This window comes from Plutella xylostella, chromosome 14, assembly GCF_932276165.1.
Source record: "Plutella xylostella chromosome 14, ilPluXylo3.1, whole genome shotgun sequence".
Taxonomy (NCBI): Eukaryota; Metazoa; Arthropoda; class Insecta; order Lepidoptera; family Plutellidae; genus Plutella; species Plutella xylostella.
Genome location: NC_063994.1, coordinates 6,262,898 through 6,282,746, shown reverse-complemented (window position 1 = coordinate 6,282,746; position 19,849 = coordinate 6,262,898). Strand labels below are relative to the sequence as shown.

General features: G+C 37.1%; 1 long non-coding RNA gene across 1 annotated transcript in view; it reads left to right on the top strand.

Moving 5' to 3' along the window:
- The window catches only part of LOC125489439, a 104,641-nt gene that overhangs the window by 20,563 nt on the left and 64,229 nt on the right, over positions 1–19,849 (top strand). Inside the window, exon 2 of the long non-coding RNA XR_007266993.1 lies at positions 4,671–4,740. This is a non-coding gene — a long non-coding RNA (uncharacterized LOC125489439). The remainder of the gene's footprint in view (positions 1–4,670; positions 4,741–19,849) is intronic.

The window sequence follows — 19,849 nt, the reverse complement described above, 5'->3', positions numbered from 1 at the left end:
AGCGGTTTGACCTCGGCGATCTGTTTCAAAGTGCATCATTCGGGCGGCGTCGAAATGGCTCGTAATAAGCTTAAAAAGTAGAAAACTTCGCCCTCCGCGCGACGCCAGAGGACCGGCGAACCTCCCGCTCAAAGTAAATTTCGTTTGAGCATTTTAAAGGAGACTCCGAGAATTAATGTGCTCAAAGTACAGGCATTTGTGGAAGTTTAAAGCACGTATGGAAATGAGCAAACTGAATTAAATCTGGCCGCTTCTGCGAGCAACAGTTTCTGTACTTTTTAAACGGTTCGTTCCATGATGCCGCGGCGCTGACTCGTAAATCAACTGTACGTGATGCTCTTGAATAACTGTCATCATTTCAGAACAAATCCTGAAATATGGTCTCAAACCCCGCATGCAGCAAATTTCTCATGGCCGAGTTGGGACGTTTTTCATTCTTGGAATTAAATTGTAACAGGACTGTCAGAAATTGCTTTTGTAACGAAATAAAGTTCGTTAAGTCATCGCCGGGTATTAATTTGTCCTGATAGATGGCCTTTGGAGACTTGCCAACGTTTGAATTAAACTCTGATAAATCTAGTATTGTATGCTAAACGGCATTGTCGCTGTGAAAGGAAACTTGAGACGGTTTCGGAAACGAATTTGAGTTGCGACTTACAATTACAAGAATGAGTTCTTCTGACGCACTTTGTTAAATATCTCATCAGCTACTTTCGTAAAATTTTTAGTGATTCCACGAAACAATTTCCGTCGCTCCTGCCGGAATCTAGTTACGCAACAATGGAGGGTAAAGAAATTAAATGAAGGTGAAGTTTTTCTTTTGTCCCAAAAATAAACTGTGGTCACAACCTCATTGCGAATGTTTCGAGCCTCCCGGGAGAAGTCTATCGTTGTTCTTATTACTTCTGCCCTGCCAACTACCTCACCTGCTTCATTTCACTCTCACAGTTAGAAACACCTTTATTTTTTTTTTAATCTTTATTTATTAAAGAGACTTAGGTCACTTACAATAAACTGTGACCATGTCAGTCTCATCGAGACATACACTATTTAAATAAATGCTAAACTAGGGTTGTCTTAAGTCTAAACAATATTTTACATAACTATACAATATTTTGGCCTCAATAGAACATGGATTTGAAAGGATAGTCTGAAATGCACCAACGTCAATTAGATTGACTCGAAGTTTTCGAAATAACATTGCTCTGTCCGAATTATATTGTTTACATTCTACCAAAAAATGATATAAGTCCTCTACTACTGAACATGCTGAACAATCCGGTGAGCCTACAACTTTCATCATATATTTAAACTTATTTAATGGCAAATGACCTGATCTTAATCTATGGGACAAAACAATCTCATATCTACTTAATTTACACTCAGCAAACCATGGGATTCTGGGAGGTTCAGCTTGTAGCGTTTTGTAGCGTTTTTTTTTTATATTTAAAAACCCACAGTTGAGGTCACTGAAATGGCTTGTTTCTATTCCACGAAGTCATTTTCCTTGTTCGCCGAAATCCGTATTAGCTCACAGCAATGTGCAATTTAATTATATAATGTATTTCCTTGTTAATTGCCAAGGTTCAACGGAAGCGTGATCTAGATAATTATCCTAGTCGTTGCCGTAAACACAAAAGACCAATGAATGAATGCAGTTTAATTTCATAATGTACCGGTCGCGACGTGCCTCCTTTGTACGACGGAGAGCGAAAGACGGCCTTATTTCTCGAACATTTCAAATAAAAGCGTTGTTTCCATTCCGATTCCTAATAGTAGAGCTTCGAAATTTGTATTTTCGTTGTGATGGTGCGCAAGGAGCATGGTGAAAGCAAGTTTTTTTTTTAACAATTGTAGTTTACATTAAATTACTGTCTAAATAATGTTTCCCCGTAGCCTGTAGCTATGTGGTGATGATTCTGGTGCCTATAGTTGTTAGCCCTAGTTTCTTACACTATTTATATTCTGTTAGGGGTCAAATAAAGCTGGCCTCATCTCCTTATTGTCCCCAAGTCAAGCATATTGAAAAAAAATGCGCTTTTGTCACCAGGCGCACACTTTTTCCGACAATCCGCAGTACTATACCTAAGCCCGATATTTAGAGCAGAGTACCAGGCGAGCAGCACCGTGCAAGAGTTTTCGGATCGGAACAAAACTACAAAAGTATTAGCTCAACAACAGCTGTTAGAAATTGCAACCGGATGGATGCTACTGAATTCAGTTTGGACGGACGTGACCCGTGTTTGGAGGAAATGCACTGGGAACTTGGGGAGACTTTGACTAAACCTGTTGCGGTTTTTTTATCGAGTTAACTAGCGGTTTCTGGATAATTAACCTGACGTGTTTATTCTTACTAATTATGAGCTACTTCTTACTGGATTTGTGTATTGCTTCTGAATTGAATTAGTCGTATTACCTGTGTAGTTTTGTTATCTCCGTTTAAGCATAAAGACAAAGGAGTAGGTATTTTGTCTATGAAACTGATGTGCTTAGCACTTTTATGCCACGACGGGTAGCGATTGTGCAGACATTGCGAAACAGACCCTTAATAATGATATTCAAAATAATGATTATCATGGCGATGAAAAACCCCACGATACTGTTGCAATTAAAAAATTGCAACTTTAAAATTCGAACACAGAATTTCCGCAGCGTCCATCCAAACTAAAACGTCGAAAACAACACGACCGATGCAAGAATAAGCAATGCTGATACCGAATTTCCCGTAAAGCCTGGAAAATTGGAAACAAAGGAGCTGAATAAAAAGAGGACGGGGAACGTTCACGCTCAACCAACTACGGGAAAATGAAAATTAAAACTTACTGGCAAAGAGACAGGTTCTGAAATTGTTCTACGGAACCATTTAGCAAAGACGGACGGAGGAAGGAGGGGTGTCTACGACAGCGGTTCCCGAACACTTTTCTCTACGGAACCCTTTTCTGTCCGCCGTTTTTTTAGCGCAACTCTAGCTTAGGCTATCAACCTATTAACTATTAACATAATAATATATAATAATTTGCGCTACAATTGTCTAATTCATAGAAGCTATTAACGTTTTGGTTTCAATGAATGAATCAATTTTCATGAAACCTCTGAGGGCTTATCATGGAACCCCAGGGTTCCGCGGAACACATATGATCTACGAATGCATTTCGGCTTCTGGCCAGGACGATAGGGATGATTTGGCACCTAAATGTTTCTAGCGAGCTAGACTCAGTAACTGGTCTGAGCTATTGACGTAAATAAACGGTTGTAAAATGAATTGCTATTGGGTTTGTCAGTTGATTAATACTCTTTTTTTTTTGCAGAGCATTTTCGATTCGGAACAGCGGTTGAGCTTTTCTTGATTTTTAACCCCCGACAGAAAAAAGAAGGATGCTAGGTATAGGTATAACGTGTGTATCTGTGTTTGCGCCGTAATGTAGCTCCCAAACGGCTGAACTGATTTAATTTTTTTTAGGGTCGTAATGCTACCCCGAGTGCTCTTAGCCATGTTATGTGAAAATCGGTTCAAAATTTATGCGACTTTTAGTGTTGAATGTCGGAGTTTTTAACGTTGGTTACGTTTTACTAGTTATGGTAGTATTTTAGCCATTATTATTGAAGTTGTTATACTTAGCCCCAATTTCTCCGTAGTCGGTTATCTACCCGTAACATAATAATATAAAATAATTTGCGCTACAATTGTCTAATTCATAGAAGCTATTAACGTTTTGGTTTCAATGAATGAATCAATTTTCATGAAACCTCTGAGGGCTTATCATGGAACCCCAGGGTTCCGCGGAACACATATGATCTACGAATGCATTTCGGCTTCTGGCCAGGACGATAGGGATGATTTGGCACCTAAATGTTTCTAGCGAGCTAGACTCAGTAACTGGTCTGAGCTATTGACGTAAATAAACGGTTGTAAAATGAATTGGTATTGGGTTTGTCAGTTGATTAATACTCTTTGTTTTTTTGCAGGGCATTTTCGATTCGGAACAGCGGTTGAGCTTTTCTTGATTTTTAATCCCCGACAGAAAAAAGAAGGGTGCTAGGTATAGGTATAACGTGTGTATCTGTGTTTACGCCGTAATGTAGCTCCCAAACGGCTGAACTGATTTTATTTTTTTAGCGTCGTAATGCTACCCCGAGTGCTCTTAGCCATGTTATGTGGAAATCGGGTCAAAATTTATGCGACTTTTAGTGTTGAATGTCGGGGGTTTTTAACGTTGGTTACGTTTTACTAGTTATGGTAGTATTTGTAGCCATTATTATTGAAGTTGTTATACTTAGCCCCAATTTCTCCGTAGTCGGTTATCTACCCGACCAGATAATACACTCACGATCAATAAAAAAGTTCCACTTACAAAAAATCGTCACCAAATAACTCCAATTTTTTAAAACATTTCATTTGAATTTGATCAAAATATTTACGTTTCTAGTTTGTAATATTCTAAATTGCAGACAGAGTCATTAAGCTAGCATAATATCAGTTTAGGAGTACCTTAATTTGGTGCTATTGTCACTGGATCTTTTTCATTACTTGTGACTCTCGTGAGTGTATATTAATATTATTAATTAGTAAATAAATAAAAAGGGCCGCAATACCACGCTGTATGGCGATGGTCTTTATAGTTATTATTGAAGATAAAATGATTAACATCATGTTATATTTTATTTTGCAGGAACGCAGAAATCAATTGATGCCTGCAACACTCGATCTTCAGACATACTTACTCCGTGATCGATATACAGGTGAGTAAATTAATAAGAAATAATTAATTTAAGTATCTAAAGGTAGAAATTAATAGGTACATGTATCAAGGGTTCGTTTGTAAAAAAAACACTTTGGAAATTCGTGAATGATTAAAATTATTCCACATACTTAAAAGTCACGAGACAATGTTCAATCAGTAACCAATTATATTATCAAAGCATGTTATTTTTTAATAAAAAATGAAGTAAAATATAAATTGTTCTCGTTTTCAGTTTCAGTGCTTCAAACAAAAACTCTTTGTACAGAACAACACAAATTCAATTCCAGCCGAAAATTATATTTTGAAAATAAAAACGAATTTACATTTCATCTCACAAATGTTTTTCGATAGGTTGCGTTCAAATATAATAAAACTGAACATTTACCACGGCAGAAAACTAACTAATCCAATATAAAACTAGTAGGTATGTCGAATTTCACTGCCAAAATATTATTTTCATCTTCGACAAAATATATTTTTATGGGGAAACCATGTGCTAAACTGGAAGGTGAAAGATCAAAGACTAGAACTTGTAGCATTTAAAATAACTCGGTAGGATCCCTTTCAGGTGGGCCATTGGTATTATTATTGTATTTATAAACGCCACAAAAAGGAATACTAATACTATTATGTTATGTATCTGTAGGTTGGGTGGTAGAAAATGCTTTTAGCATTAAGTCCACCTTTTGTACACTTATGTTATATTTGTGCAATAAAGTATTAAATAAATAAATTATACTCGAAAATTATCGAATTTTTACTAGGGTCATATTATGATATTCTGCTGGCCACTCCTGAGCTGGCCTATTAGCCTTATAAGGGATAACGTTGACTTTTGGGACACCCTGTATATCTGCCCCGGTCGGGATTCACACCTCCCGGCGCGGAGGCGCGAACCACTTGACCATCCTGTCATCATTCGTCTTTCCTTCCCATGTGATTTCATTGAAAAAAAGGTCTTTCCGATCGGTAATTAAAAAACATTGACGTCCATAAAATAAAAATTTAAATGTATACAATGAATATAATAAACTATTTAAAACTTTTGATTTTGAAACTCACAGAGCCGCGTCATGATTTGGCAAGAAACTAAAACAAATACGCAATCGTTTTTCTAATTTAAGAGTATTTACTTAAACTGTTCTCTTCTACTACCTATCGAGTAGAAGGTAATGAACATTTTTCTATCTGCGAGGGATACTGGCGCACATTATCATTTACTGGCAGGCTATTCTGGATCTATATGGATATTGGATCCCGGCAATATTGGACCTCTCGCGTGTTTCGATACAGTTTATCAATAAGTAATATATCGTTTTTTTATACGGTAAAGCAAAAATCGAGGGAGGTGGCGTAACATCAGTCGGTAAACATTCCACTTCGTACGAAAAAGGTGCAAAATTTGATCTCATACCACTAAATAGGTTGGTAAAATTTATAGGGTCATAGTTAAACCTGAATACATTGATTCTAGATGTACTCATAACTGTGCTATAGTTATACCCTTACTAATCAAAAAGCTGGTGGAATGTTTCCAAGTCACCTCCTCAGAATCATAATTATTTTCTGGTATTACCTATGTACAGTATGAAACAAAATGGTAACACAGCGTATGGGGTGTAAAATTCAAATGTGTTTTCGTATGTTTTTATATTTCTCTTCAGTCCAAGGGGTTTTGGTCTATCTGCCTTTGACCATCTCACGACTGTCACTCAGATAGCGGCTTGGCTTTGATCCATCCATTTCATTATCCTCAGATGCTCTACTTATTTCCGCCATATTGTCAGTTGCGTCGATGACCGCTGTTCGAAGAATTCAAAGAGCCATAAATATGTTGTCGTCTTTGTAGTATCATGTAAGGCGAACCCTTGACATACAATAATATTGTGCAATAAGTTTTTAATCCAAATGAAGTTTGCGCAATCTTCAATATTCTAGTCTAGACCTATAATAATATTGTGCAATAAGTTTTTAATCCAAATGACGTTTGCGCAATCTTCAATATTAACCCTAGACGATGAATAATATTACACAATTGTCAATATTGCGCAATATCTATATATCTATATTACATGTAATTGATCGTTTGGTGGAATGGTATTTTTTATTGAACTGAATATACCTACATAATACTTCATCATCATCAGCCAATAATCATCCACCACTTCTGTCCATTCTCCAAATATTCTTCCTTCGTGCATTTAAAACTGTAGAATAATTTAAATAAGTTATTTAATAATATTCAATAGGGGGGTTTAAATATAGGTACCTTGTCTACTTATACTAAACTAACAGTGTAGATAGATTAAGTGTAAAATAAAATGTGGTCTCACTCGGTCGGGGTCGTTCGTAGCACGAAAAGCTTTTATTTCGTTGTGCTAAGTGTTGGCCATTCGACAGCACTTGTACGTTAATTCTTTCAAGTAATTGAGGTCCTTTATTACATTAACATTGTCCATTCTATTGTTCTTCTGGCTTTAGGAGAAAAAAAGCTCCATAATAACTTTGTTAATCACTTTTTACTATGGAAACCATAACCACGTCTTATGCAACACATTCTAAACCCCTTATTCATAGAGAAGTTACAAAACGTTTTAACTAATAAACTGTTTTGTCCCTCTCCGACTAAGTACAATTTGTTCTTTGACAGAGAGGGACAAAACAGTTTATTAGTTAAAACGTATTGTAACTTTTCTATGAATAAGGGGGTATATCTGCAAATTATACGTTTTAAAAGTATTTATTAATTTCTTCTTTCTTTCATCTTGTTTAATATCTTCATCTTTATTTATGATAAATACGAAAAATACCAGCTATTCCTTTTACACAGGAGATAAACTATGAATGAAATAGTTCGATCGAAAATCGTAATCACCTTTTCCTTTTAACCACGCCATCTAGTGGCGAACTTCGGTAACTGCACTAGAAGCAGAGCACCACTTGTGAAAACTTTGAACTTTATTCACTTCTCTTTCTTTTTTCCGCAAGTTAAACTGGGGGGTCGCTCTATAAGACGAAAAACAAAGTTCGGTGCGCTGCTACACGAGCCACGACTCTACCTCGTTGTATTAAACGTACCGATAGTATACGACACCGACAGCTCTCGTTCGTTCGTTTTTCGTCAGTATAAAGTAACCCTCCTGACCCTTATTGCCCTTTGCTAAGTGGAGTCGTGCATTTTATTGGCAATAAAACTCTACGATACTAAAAGGATCTCAGACGTTTCTGTTACCTACTGCCTCTTATTTTTAAATATGCCATGTATTTAAAGGTACAGTAAGGTGCAGATAAACCTGACCCCCCTCAGAAGCATTGTTAGTATGAGAGGGGGGCCAGGTTTCTTTGCACCGTACCTCTCTATGCCATGCACCTTAGAATTGTTTTTCGTAGTTTACAAGAAGTAAACTTATAGGCTTATAACTAATTGAGGTGAGTAATCGAATTTGTATGGGTGAGTCGCCACCTAGCGGTACACGCCCTGCACTAACTTCGCGCCAAACGAATACTACGAGATTTTTATATGCTCCATCTATTAAAAAAGCCTAGCCTACACAAGGCTCTCTGCAAGCCTGGCCCGATGAAATAGTATGTAGGTAGTACCTTAAATGTGGTTCTACTCAACTAATTTAGTCTTGTTTGTAAACTCTCTTGAATAAGCCCTAGCATTCTTCCTCATAATATAAATGTCATTACACAAAATACAAAATGTATCTAAATGTCATAATTTGAAATCCAGTCTTTATTACAATAGACTGGACGCTTTAACCGCTACACGTGGCAGGAGCCGAGAACAAATTCGTTCCTTTCATGTCGTTGTCGAGTGAAATTGTTGCGAAACACAATCCAATGAAACAGGGTTGTCACTTCACTTAAAATATGTCAAATTTCATAAAATTTTGTTACGTCGTCGTCTACTTTATTTTAATTTTGTAATATATTTTACTCACGTGTAAACTTTGAAAAAGACAAAAAAATATGTTCTAAAATGTATTACGCACCATTATTGCCATTTTGTAAAGTAATAAAAGTGGGTAAACTGGCAACACTATCCTAGGTTTCCTATATTTTACAAATGTGTTAAAGAATTTAAACACGAGGGAAATCCATATTTGCCTACCAAATAACTGTCAAATATGTCATTTTCCAGTGTTTACATCCAATTGACATCCATAAAATTTAACAGCCTTTACGGTCTGGTGGCTTGACGCAAGATTGATCGTGTGTGGCAGCCTTTATGTATTCATCTTCACGAATTTCACGATCAATATTTAATAACCTTCGAATGTAGGTAGACTAAAATAGCTCAACATTGAAAACCCCTGTCAGGCAAGCCTGAAGTCATACGTATAGATAAATCATTTGATAATTAGCACTATTAGTTATGAGTCGAGACATTTACCTATTATAGTTGTGGTAGACTAACGAATAATAATAAATTATCTAATAGATACAATACGACCAAATGGTGCACTGTGTACCTATCGCGAACTTTGTTTTGACAACAATTTTCCGATTCAAAATGTATTGAATTTGACATTAATTACTTCGTGAATGTTATTATTATTTGACCTCGCGATAGGGACCTGTATTTGCATCTCTCACTACTTCCAGAGTAAGCCGTTTCATGCTTACACTTGGTTACTCCTGGACTTAACCTAAATCCTGAATCTTTCGCACTCCCCGTGAACAATATTTCATACCCTAGTTCCCTTAACGTGTGATTGGATATAGACATTCCCGATGTATCCACGAGCAGTCAACCCTGCCGGCAGTGTCCAGTTTTATTAGACCCTTTGTGGAAGATTACGCTTCGCTTTAGTCCTTTTACGTAATCGAAAAAGGGTCGCATTTCTTCTGGAACTTTCTACTATGATTTTTTTTCTTTGATTGTCTTTATTTCTGTCGACAAATCGACATAATATAGCTAGCTAATGTGCGGGGTGGAGGAATATGACCTCCTTTCGAAGTAACGCCTAAGCGCAGTTAATCACAGTTTATAAATGTGATATCGATATCGAACCGTTTTGCCTTGAGCCGTTAGACACCAGGCTTTAGTTGAGCATTGGCTTAGATTTATACAGAACTTCCTTTTTGTCTTAAATACCCCATATTTAAGAAAAAAATTAATTCTTCGCTCTCTTAGCAAAATACAGGAATTTATCGTTTAGACGCCAGGAGCCGTATCCGAAAATCGTCGTCAATGCAAGTTCGCCTTATATGGTACTTACTGTATGATGTTAATATTGTTATAACAGGAAAAATACGATATAAACAAAACTTCCTTAATTGTTAATAGGCTGTCATAATATGAATATACGAATAGTTTAAAATACCTACGCGGTGCAGTTTTTCACAACGTTGCCCAACGTTTGATTCACAAAGCACGGCACAAAGCGGGCGTAGTGCGTAAATATTTCGCGATAAACATCGCTCATTTCCTGTTGTCATAATACGCGCGCTCTTATCACCCGTCTATGACCCCGATGACTAAGCTCACATGCTGCGCCAACCTACGAATTCATTGTTTTGTAGAATATACTCGAACGTAGGTATACTTAAATTTGTAAAATGCCCACTGCTGGTGTGGGACGCCCTCTTGCTCAGTCGAGCAATGTGCAAAATAACATTGCAGAGCATTATTATCGCCGACATAATGTAAGCTCAAGGAACAGCTCCACCTTTCAAGTGAGCTCAGAACTACCTAAGACCTATTTCAGATAGACTTTGCACTGAGTGTACTGAGTACTTGAGTAGCTTTAAGCCTTACTTTTGAGCCGTCGAAGAATACATGCTTAATATACTTTAATTTCTTCTTATTTGTTGTTCTTGGTTTAAAAGTAAATATGTATTGTTATCGATTATCGTACGGAAATCGAGAACCATAATAGATAACTAACAACACCGTGTTCTCGAGTGGAGACCACTAACAGGCAAACGTAGCGTGACGAAAACTTTAAACCACGAAACTTACACTGTTACTCTATACTACACAGATTTTCTAGTGTGTATGACATGCTTTTTATGAATGACATTTTAAATTTATATAAATCTTATTGTATTATTTGATTATTATTATTATTATTATTTTTTCCTGTCATTTTATTTCAATGTTTAGTATGCATCTTATTTAATTTTGGTTATTATTTTACAGAATTTTGTTTGTGGCTATATTGTTTACTAACATAGGCTAAGGACACATTGTTACTTACACATTGTATGGATTTGATAATCTGAAAATAAATTGATTTATTATTTATTATACTGACGATAAACGAACGAACGAGTGCTGTCTTGCAACCGGCACGTTTAATACAACGAGATAGAGTCGGCGCGAGCGACCCTCCAAAACTTCTTTTTTCGTGTTACAGAGTGACCCCCCTGCTTTGCCATTCAATAGTTTTGACTTTTTAGGGCTATGTTTTTTTCTTTATCATTAGTATCATTACTTATTGCTACATTTCCGTCTAGCGGCGGCGTATGGCAACACTCGAATACTTCATTGTTTGTCGTATCGCTAACGAATCGGGGCTATTGTTCCACGTCTATGTACGTAGCAGTAGCGCGTTTGTTAATGGTCTATTCTTATCCGAATATTACTTTTAGCGACACTACACTGGTAGGTAACTAAGCTTATAATACACCTATGATTTATAGATCTTTTCTTTTCTTAGTCATTTTACACTCACGAGCAATTGCCCATTTAAAAAAAAAATTATTTACCATTTGGTCATAATATTTACGTTTTAGTTGGTAATACTCGTATTCTGATGCGCTGTTAAATATTCAGTACTTCAATATTGCAGACGGCGTAACTTTTATCAGTGATTCGGTGCTATTGTCACTGGAACTTTTTCATTGCTCGTGACTGTAGTTTATTTATTATTAGGTATTTAAATAGGTTTACAACATATTAATCTATCTAACACTCTGGTAGAGGAAGTAAAGCTTGTAAACAACGCACACGTAAGTAATTGTAAAACGTACCTACTTGTATCTTGCGCGGTCGTATTACCAATCAATTAGGGATTAGCATGAATTAATGTTTAATTAAGAACACGATGATCAGACTATTATAGGCGGTACATTTACATGATTAACAAACAAACGGACATGTTGGTCTAATTCAGTTAATGTTGCTGTGTTAATTAAAATTTGTTGTGTATCGCACTCTTGTCTACCTCGGGCAGGCTATTATTCGACTAAGCAGAAGCAACTTCGACAAGGTGGCATCCGGTTAGGATTTAGGATTCGTTCCCAGTAGGCAAACTGATCACTCCTTACTAGGCGCGCGTTTCAACTCAAATTGCTAACGAGTACCTACAGTGGTGAGACATTATCCTCGGCCGATCCTCGACCAATGAACGGCTAGCAATTGACCGAGTGCTCGGCCGAGGGTACTGTCTCGTTCACTCTACTCGGTAGGTGTAATCAAGGTTTTAGAGTGAGCACAAAAGTAAGTAGCCCAAGTAACATTTTTGGTTTTAGAAAGGTTTTGAAAAGGTTCTAGAACCTTTGTATGGAAATCAACTCGTGAGACTTAGAAGTCTCGATAACCTTATATTAACCTTATATTAACCTCCTGAGTGCAAAAAGGGCCCACGTTTTAGAACCTTTCTGAGAGCTACAGCAAAACCTATAGCTCAAACCCAGAACCTTTTGAACTACTTACACAGAACCTAAATATAACCTGCACAACCTTAATTTAACGGTAACATAACCTGGGAAGACAGCTTTTAAGTTCTAAATTAGTCCTGGATGTAACTCTTCTATAACTTGAAACATATTTGATGGATATTTGTAATGCCTTTCCAGGACTCTCGGGTTTTAAAATGTTTCTGTGTAAGATTTTATAATAATTATAATAAATGGCGCCATTACCTGACACTTTCCAAGATTCAAAATGGCTAACTTGTAAGTGTTGTATTAATACAAAATATAGTAAGTAGTTAGGCTGAAGTCAGGAAATATGAATAACTTGTGCGACTAGCACTTTATCGTGGTACTTTTGAATAATAGTTCTGTATACGTGACGGGCCTTTTGTAAATAATAAATTTGAAGATATTTTAATTTAAAAAAAATGAAAAAAATATGTTTGGTGTAAAGTTATATAAGAAATACCAGTACAGTCTATATAAAAAAACATATATTTGGATTAGTATAGCACACGCTACTGAATTTTCCCCTACTTAATTAAAATGTATCTTTTTGCTAAGTTTTTTTTTTTATTTCAGTGAAAAAATATGGCGGCCGTTAGGAAATTACTAAAAAGCATTAAACATATTTTGAGGATGCCTCTAAAGCTTTAAAATATTCTTGAAAGACTTAAATCATGCTTTTAGCTCAAAGCCAGTGCTTAATGCTTTTGGTTTTCACCAAGTAGTCCTAATTTGTTTGCCTAGACAACTCTCATCAGCCTAAAGGTTTAAGATAGGTTTTAAAAATTACTTATAAGTGATTTCAACATTCCATAACTTTATGGTTGTATTGAGGTTAAAAATTTAACCTTAAGCTCTCACTTTAGCATAAATGCTAGCTTTTCTAGAACCTTATCAGGAGTCTACGACAACTATAAGATCCTAGAACTATATGCTCTTGAAAAACAAGTTAAAATAACGTTAATTTAAACTCTTATCAGCAGCTCCAAGGTTGTATTAATAAACAATTGGTTTTAGGACTTATTAATCATTCTCAAGTACTCAATATGACCAGATAGCAAAGCATTAACCTTTTCACAACCCTTATAAAACCAAAAGGCATTTCTTACAACCTAAGCTCGAATGAAATGTTACTTGGGAGGTACTTATTGTGAATATTCGGCATACCAAACCGATACGCTTCTAACTCAGTCGGCGGCGTAGTTCGTCTCCTGTGATCGCAATCTATAACTGAATTCTAATATAAATAAAAAAGTCCGGTTAAGAAACGCCCTTATTTTATTTATATTGGGTTAGAGGTACCTTCGGGTTTCAACCCGCCCGTGTCTTTGTTCCGATCACCATATTGAATACTGCGTACTAATTAATTATGGACACTCGAGTCCTTCATTGAAGAATTAAATCATTGTAGCGAATATAGCCTGTTTGTATGTGTTTTTTGCAGTATGGCTAACATTTAGTTCTGTAGAAAGAACGTTGTTTCTAAGAGTTTTGAAAAAAAAGTTCATGGAATTCATGACAAAACCTTTAAAGAAATTACTATATGCCAGACTAAACATTCATTTCACCTTTGCCGTATTAGTGTAACGATAACCCACCCTCGATTGAAAATTCAGATTTTGCGAACTAGAATTCGCATTTCGCAATCGTTTACTCACATTGCAGTTGCACTCAGTTGTCAGTCACTCACTGAGAACCAGTGTCGCGGTGAGATAGCAACAGCTTGTGTAATTTGAGCGAGCTGTCTGTCCGCACCGTGAATGTTCTCAGAGTGGGGTCACTCTCTAAATCCACGAACGAAGGAGAATTGTTATGCCATCGGCACGCTTAATACTACGAGACTGAGCCGTGGTTCGCGTAGCGCTCCGAAGCTTATGGGTCGATTACACCTAACGAGTACACTGGTGAGACAGTATCCTCGGCCGATCCTCGACCAATGAACGGCTAGCAAGTGACCGAGTGAGCGAGCGAGGACACTGACTCGCCACTGTACTCGTTAGGTGTAATCGACCCATTAGGAAAAGCAAACCTCGTTATATTTAGCGTGCCGATTGCGTCACAATTCTTGTTCGTTCGTTCGTCTACCTAGAGAGTGACCCCGCAGTACTTGTCAGAGGGTTCAGAGTATGGCGCCTCCAATTATCTCGGGATCACGGTGACGCCTGTCGAATGTCTACTGTTCGGCACAAAGAGTTCAGGAGGCTAACTTTAGCAAGCTATATAGCTTCACGTAAACGATATTTCGGAGCTCTGCTACGCTAACCACGACTCTAATATCGTTGGACTAAACGTGCCGATTGAATGACAGCTCTTTGGAACTTCGTATTTCGTTCAGCAAGAGTAGGTCCCCAGGACTGGGGCTGTTTGTACGAAATACCGAAAAGTAACGAAACAGGGTTATTCCGATTTAGTAATAAAATATAGTCAGTTAAATTTAATAACTTCTGTATCTCGCTCAGCGCAAAAAATCTCATGTTAATTTTGAATATACGTATATCTACATATTTCTTTATGAAAGCGGAATCGAATTATCTTATCAAACCATACTCATCGATATTCGACGCCGAATACTTTTTCAGTGATACAAACCTGCAAAGCTATCGACAGCGCTTGTTTTTTTTTCAGCGGTTGGATGGAACGGTGTTTGCTTTAAACGCGTTTTTGGCGTTAGTTCTTTGAGTGTCCAGTAGCAATGTGCATGTACTGAAGTGTCGGTAGGTATGTGAAAAAAACACGATGTACGTGCCTGTGGGCATTTAGTTGCTTCCCCGTGTTATTGACGCGAAGCACGCTCCCGCTGTGTATCTATGGCTGTTCGGTACATGTATGACAAATAGAGCTGCAGTTTTTCATGACTGAAAATTCTGTTATTTGCGTTGAGAGATACCAGCAGCATGCACACACATATTAAACAAAATGGGAATAATTAATGTGTAGTTTGAAATATAAGTAACTATGACTTATTATCACGGTGTGCTTTTTGTGCCATCGAAAGCTTCGACCATTGCCCACTAACGCCGTAGTTATATACCATGAAAAAGCGGATGGCCACTACCCAAGTGGGTATTGGCCCTAAATTTGCATTATTATAACAAAACGGCCTGCCCAAATTTCAAACTACAAGTATTATATGTATAAACCATGCAATTCAGTATCAAAATTTCGCCCTGCACAATGTACAACTTAATTCAAACAATATCTTACGCAAAATATCTTGTTCCGGGCTCACTCCAATTATGTTTATGTGCTATTCCAAAACCAATGTGGCCGCCTCTTTATTATTATATCCTTTGCTGAAATAATGTGATTACGGCAAAAAAGGAAAACGAAATGGTTTGTTTCCATGCAAACAAACATATCTGAAGTTGTTCTGGCCGATTCGAAAGAATTTAGAGGCCTTCAAATTCGGTTACATCGTCGAAAATGTTTTAGATGTCGGTCTAGATTGAAATTGTATGTATGTATGACTTGATCATCTAATTGGTGGCAAGATGGAGTGATCCTCTCGACACGTGCCGCTCAATTATCCGTTTGATCACTTACTTCACTCAATTGAGAAACTAATTCTAAAGCATTTCCGCCCAATGAACTCCAATGAACACCAGTAAACACAGCATCGCTGCGCTTTTAATAGCTTGACATAGATTTGGATGCGAGATCATTTTAATTTGTCTGATGGGTCGTTTGCTGTGGACAACAGTATACGTAACTATAGCTGCCTACAGGGGAGGTAAACAAATGCATAGGTGTTAATGGAAAATATGTACTCTTGTGATTGGTTGACTGTCAATTTAATGATGGACATCTAGAGTGCGCTCTACGAGGGAAGACTTACGGCAAAATCGGGAACTAACCTGCCTATCATAGTATCAAACATTTAGTGCTACGAGTGCCACCGTACCGCCCGCTGGCGTCGTGGACACGGCCAGAATGGTGTGTACAGCGCGACAAACTTATCTGTTCCGATGAGAGCGAACTAAATTGATCCATATCTCATTATTTACTCATTAATTATATATTGATATAGATTAGACGGGTTTATTAAAACCACAAGAGCGAATTACCACTACTGGCAAACTTAAAATCTTATAGATTGAAGAAATATTAGACATTTACGTGAGCTGTCACCGGAACAGATAAGTTTGTGGCACTTTAATGTAGTTGATATAATACCATTTGCGATATACATCATTGAGTCCATCAGAGATGACATCACAAACAGTATCGTGACAGCTGTTGTTGTATCGGAGAGTTATGTGATGATACAGATGTGTGTAATCATGACTAATATCTTCATCTCGAAGTGGCCGGAAGCTTCAATTCACAAGTCCACACTTCATCGAGTGTTGTCAAGAGGAATGAGTGCGGATGATTTTAACGTACAGTCAGCTGCATAAGTAGCTGTACACTTTTCACAAACTCACAAAGTTCCTATTCAAACATTGACGGTTTGTTATGTAGTCAGTTTGTCAAGGTACAAAAGTGTATTAGCTACTTATGCAGCTGACCGTACCTACATTCTGTACCATTAGGGCCTTATCAGGGTGTTGCGAAAGTGGGTAATTCGGGGGCTCTTAAGAAATTCGTAATAAAAATATTACACCTACCTACACCCCGTAATGAAAATTCACACAAATAAACTTTTTTAACATCCTTTATTTATTTGTGCCTGCCCTTTGCCACACTCATATAACCACTCGGGGGTCATAATTATAGGATTCCAAGAAGGGGGTGCTATAAGTTTGACCTATAAGTCTGTGAAGTGCAAATGTGTATGTCTGCTATTGCTTAATAAATTAAGTGCGGCGAAGTTTTTTGAGAAGTCAAATAAGCTCTCGTTTTCAATTTTTTGGTACTTTTGTCACTAGCTAATCGTACTACAGGGTGAACTCCTGTAATTTAGAAATATTGTTGTAAACCTGTAGGAACTATATAGGTCGAAGAGCGTTGGCTCGGATCGGAAGTAAACCTGTCGTTGTTTATTTTGCCGCGCCTGTCCTATGTACATATTATTGGGAGTGGAATTTAATCAGTGCTTGAGCCGAAACGTGGTTAATCAAATTTAAAAAAAGCTAGAACGAAAAAACACTAAAGATGAACACTATAATAATCCCAAATTAAGGGTATCTAGTAAGCGTCCTTATTTTTGGTAACGTTGAGTTATTTGATGAAATTCTCTATTTACGACACACAATTTTCGCCAGTAAATACAAGAAATGCAATATTTTCATGGGCTAGGCCGTTCACAAATCAATTTTCACCCTGTTTATTTGGCCGATAAAGAGCTTAACCTTAGGAAGTAAACAATCGTTTGGGTATATTTAGGTATGTGAGTAAAACATTGCCCTTAGGCACCAATGATTAGGGGACCTAGTGCGAGTTTGTCGTTCGAGAAGAGGTTTTTTTCGCCACTTAACATTGCATAAAATATAAATTTTTGCGTTTAATTTTCACTGCTCAAACCCTGAGAATTATACTTGACATATTACGAATTAAACCGTTAAAAACAGATATCATTTGCCTACTACTAAACAATGCGAAAGAATCAGATAGTAAATAAATTATATTGCATATTTAAAACAGCTTGCCATCTATTCTACTTAGAACTTACCAATTTTACTGGCTGTTCGTAAAACTGAACTAGATAGACGGGCCATTAAAAGAGTGGCGATAAAACTAGTCCGCAATAGCTAAGTCATGATTCTGCTATTTATATGCATCCTCAATGGTGTGCCGCATAATATCTCTAAAATTAATAAATAATTAACTTTATTTATGGACATTTCAGTTAATTCTTCTTTCCAGCCTTGTCAATATATGTATTATACACTCAAGCAGGTCAATTCTGGTGCAATTTTGAATGACGTTAAAGTAAAACACCAAGTCCGCGCGCGGAGGACATGCGACTGAGGCGATGCGGCGATGCTACGTAGTTGATGTATTGAGCGCATACCTATACAATCCTAATCCTAACTAATATTATAAATGCGAAAGTAACTGTGTCTGTCTGTCTGTCTGTCTGTCTGTCTGTCGGTCTGTCTGTTACTCTTTCACGCCAAAACTACTGAACGGATTTGAATGAAATTTGGTATACATATGGTCTAGACCCTGAGAAAGAACATAGGCTACTTTTTATCCCGGAATTCCCACGGGAAAACTTTTTAAGGCGAAGCGGAGCTCGCGGGAACAGCTAGTTTCATATAAAGAAAATTAACCGCACGATGCGAGGCGGTACGAAGTTGGAGTTACTTACTTACTTACTTATTCCCAATCTCCGCTGGGGAGCAAAGGGCCGAAGTGAAGCGCCGCCATTCTTTACGATCTTGGGCCAGCTCAGAGACATCCGCCCAAGACATCCCCGCCTGGCCCATTTCCTTTTTCACAGAGCGGAGTTGGATTTGGGTGGCTGTAATGAGCGGCAAACTTTATTAAGGATTATGTTTGAAAATATGTTAAAAACGTCTGTTTTATGGTTTTTGATATGCAAAACACGGTACCTGAGTCTCGGCCGCAGTGGAAAATACATCAATTTACCAGAATCGACCAAAAGCCCCGAGTAGAGATAACAGCAACCTATCCCAACTTTTATCTTCACTAGTAAAACTATACCAAAGTTAACTGTCTTGAGTTTGTTTACCGATACTTAGGAACAAGTACGTACCACGTACCTACTTACAGTACATTGTTAAGTAGTTCGAGGAAAATAGTTTTACAAACGGTTTCAGTGAGTAACGAATATATGGTCATTGAGCTGAATTAACAAATTACAATATTTGCTTCACTATACAGCCTTATCAAGCATAATTATAGTTCATTTTATTTCTAAGAAATTCATCAAAAGCTCAGTCGTTGATGTATTCCTTTAAATGTTTGATAGATGAAGGTATTTGCAGTCGATGGAACCCTAGAAAGCTCAACCACCTCTGAGATATAGGGGGTTTTTTTTAACCAAAATTGAATATTTAAAAGAGATATTTGAAGCTTTATAAATTACCAAATATACTACTTATCTTTTTATCTATTTGTGCTGGAGGTGTTATACACATACCCTTCAGATGTCATGCAAATAAGGTAGAGTAGGTAAAGGATACATTTTATTTCCTTTCGGCTGACAATCTTTTTTTCCACCAGGGAAAATAAATAATAACTTGTCATGAATACATTCAGAAGATTGTTCTGGGAATTGGTAGGTTTTATTATTGACTTTTATGAAGACAGAATCCGTTGTAAATTGGTGTAATTTGAACGGCAGACGTATTTCTGAGAAGACAATTTATCAGATTTAGTTACTCATGATGTGGGTTTGTTCATAAATATCTCTTGTCTACTTCCCAATCAATGCTTTTATGCATTATTGTAGATATTGCAATTTTAACTGCGGCTTGATTACTTCGTTATAATTATGCTACGATACATGGAAGTAGAAAAAAAGACCGAAGGAATCTCGCTAA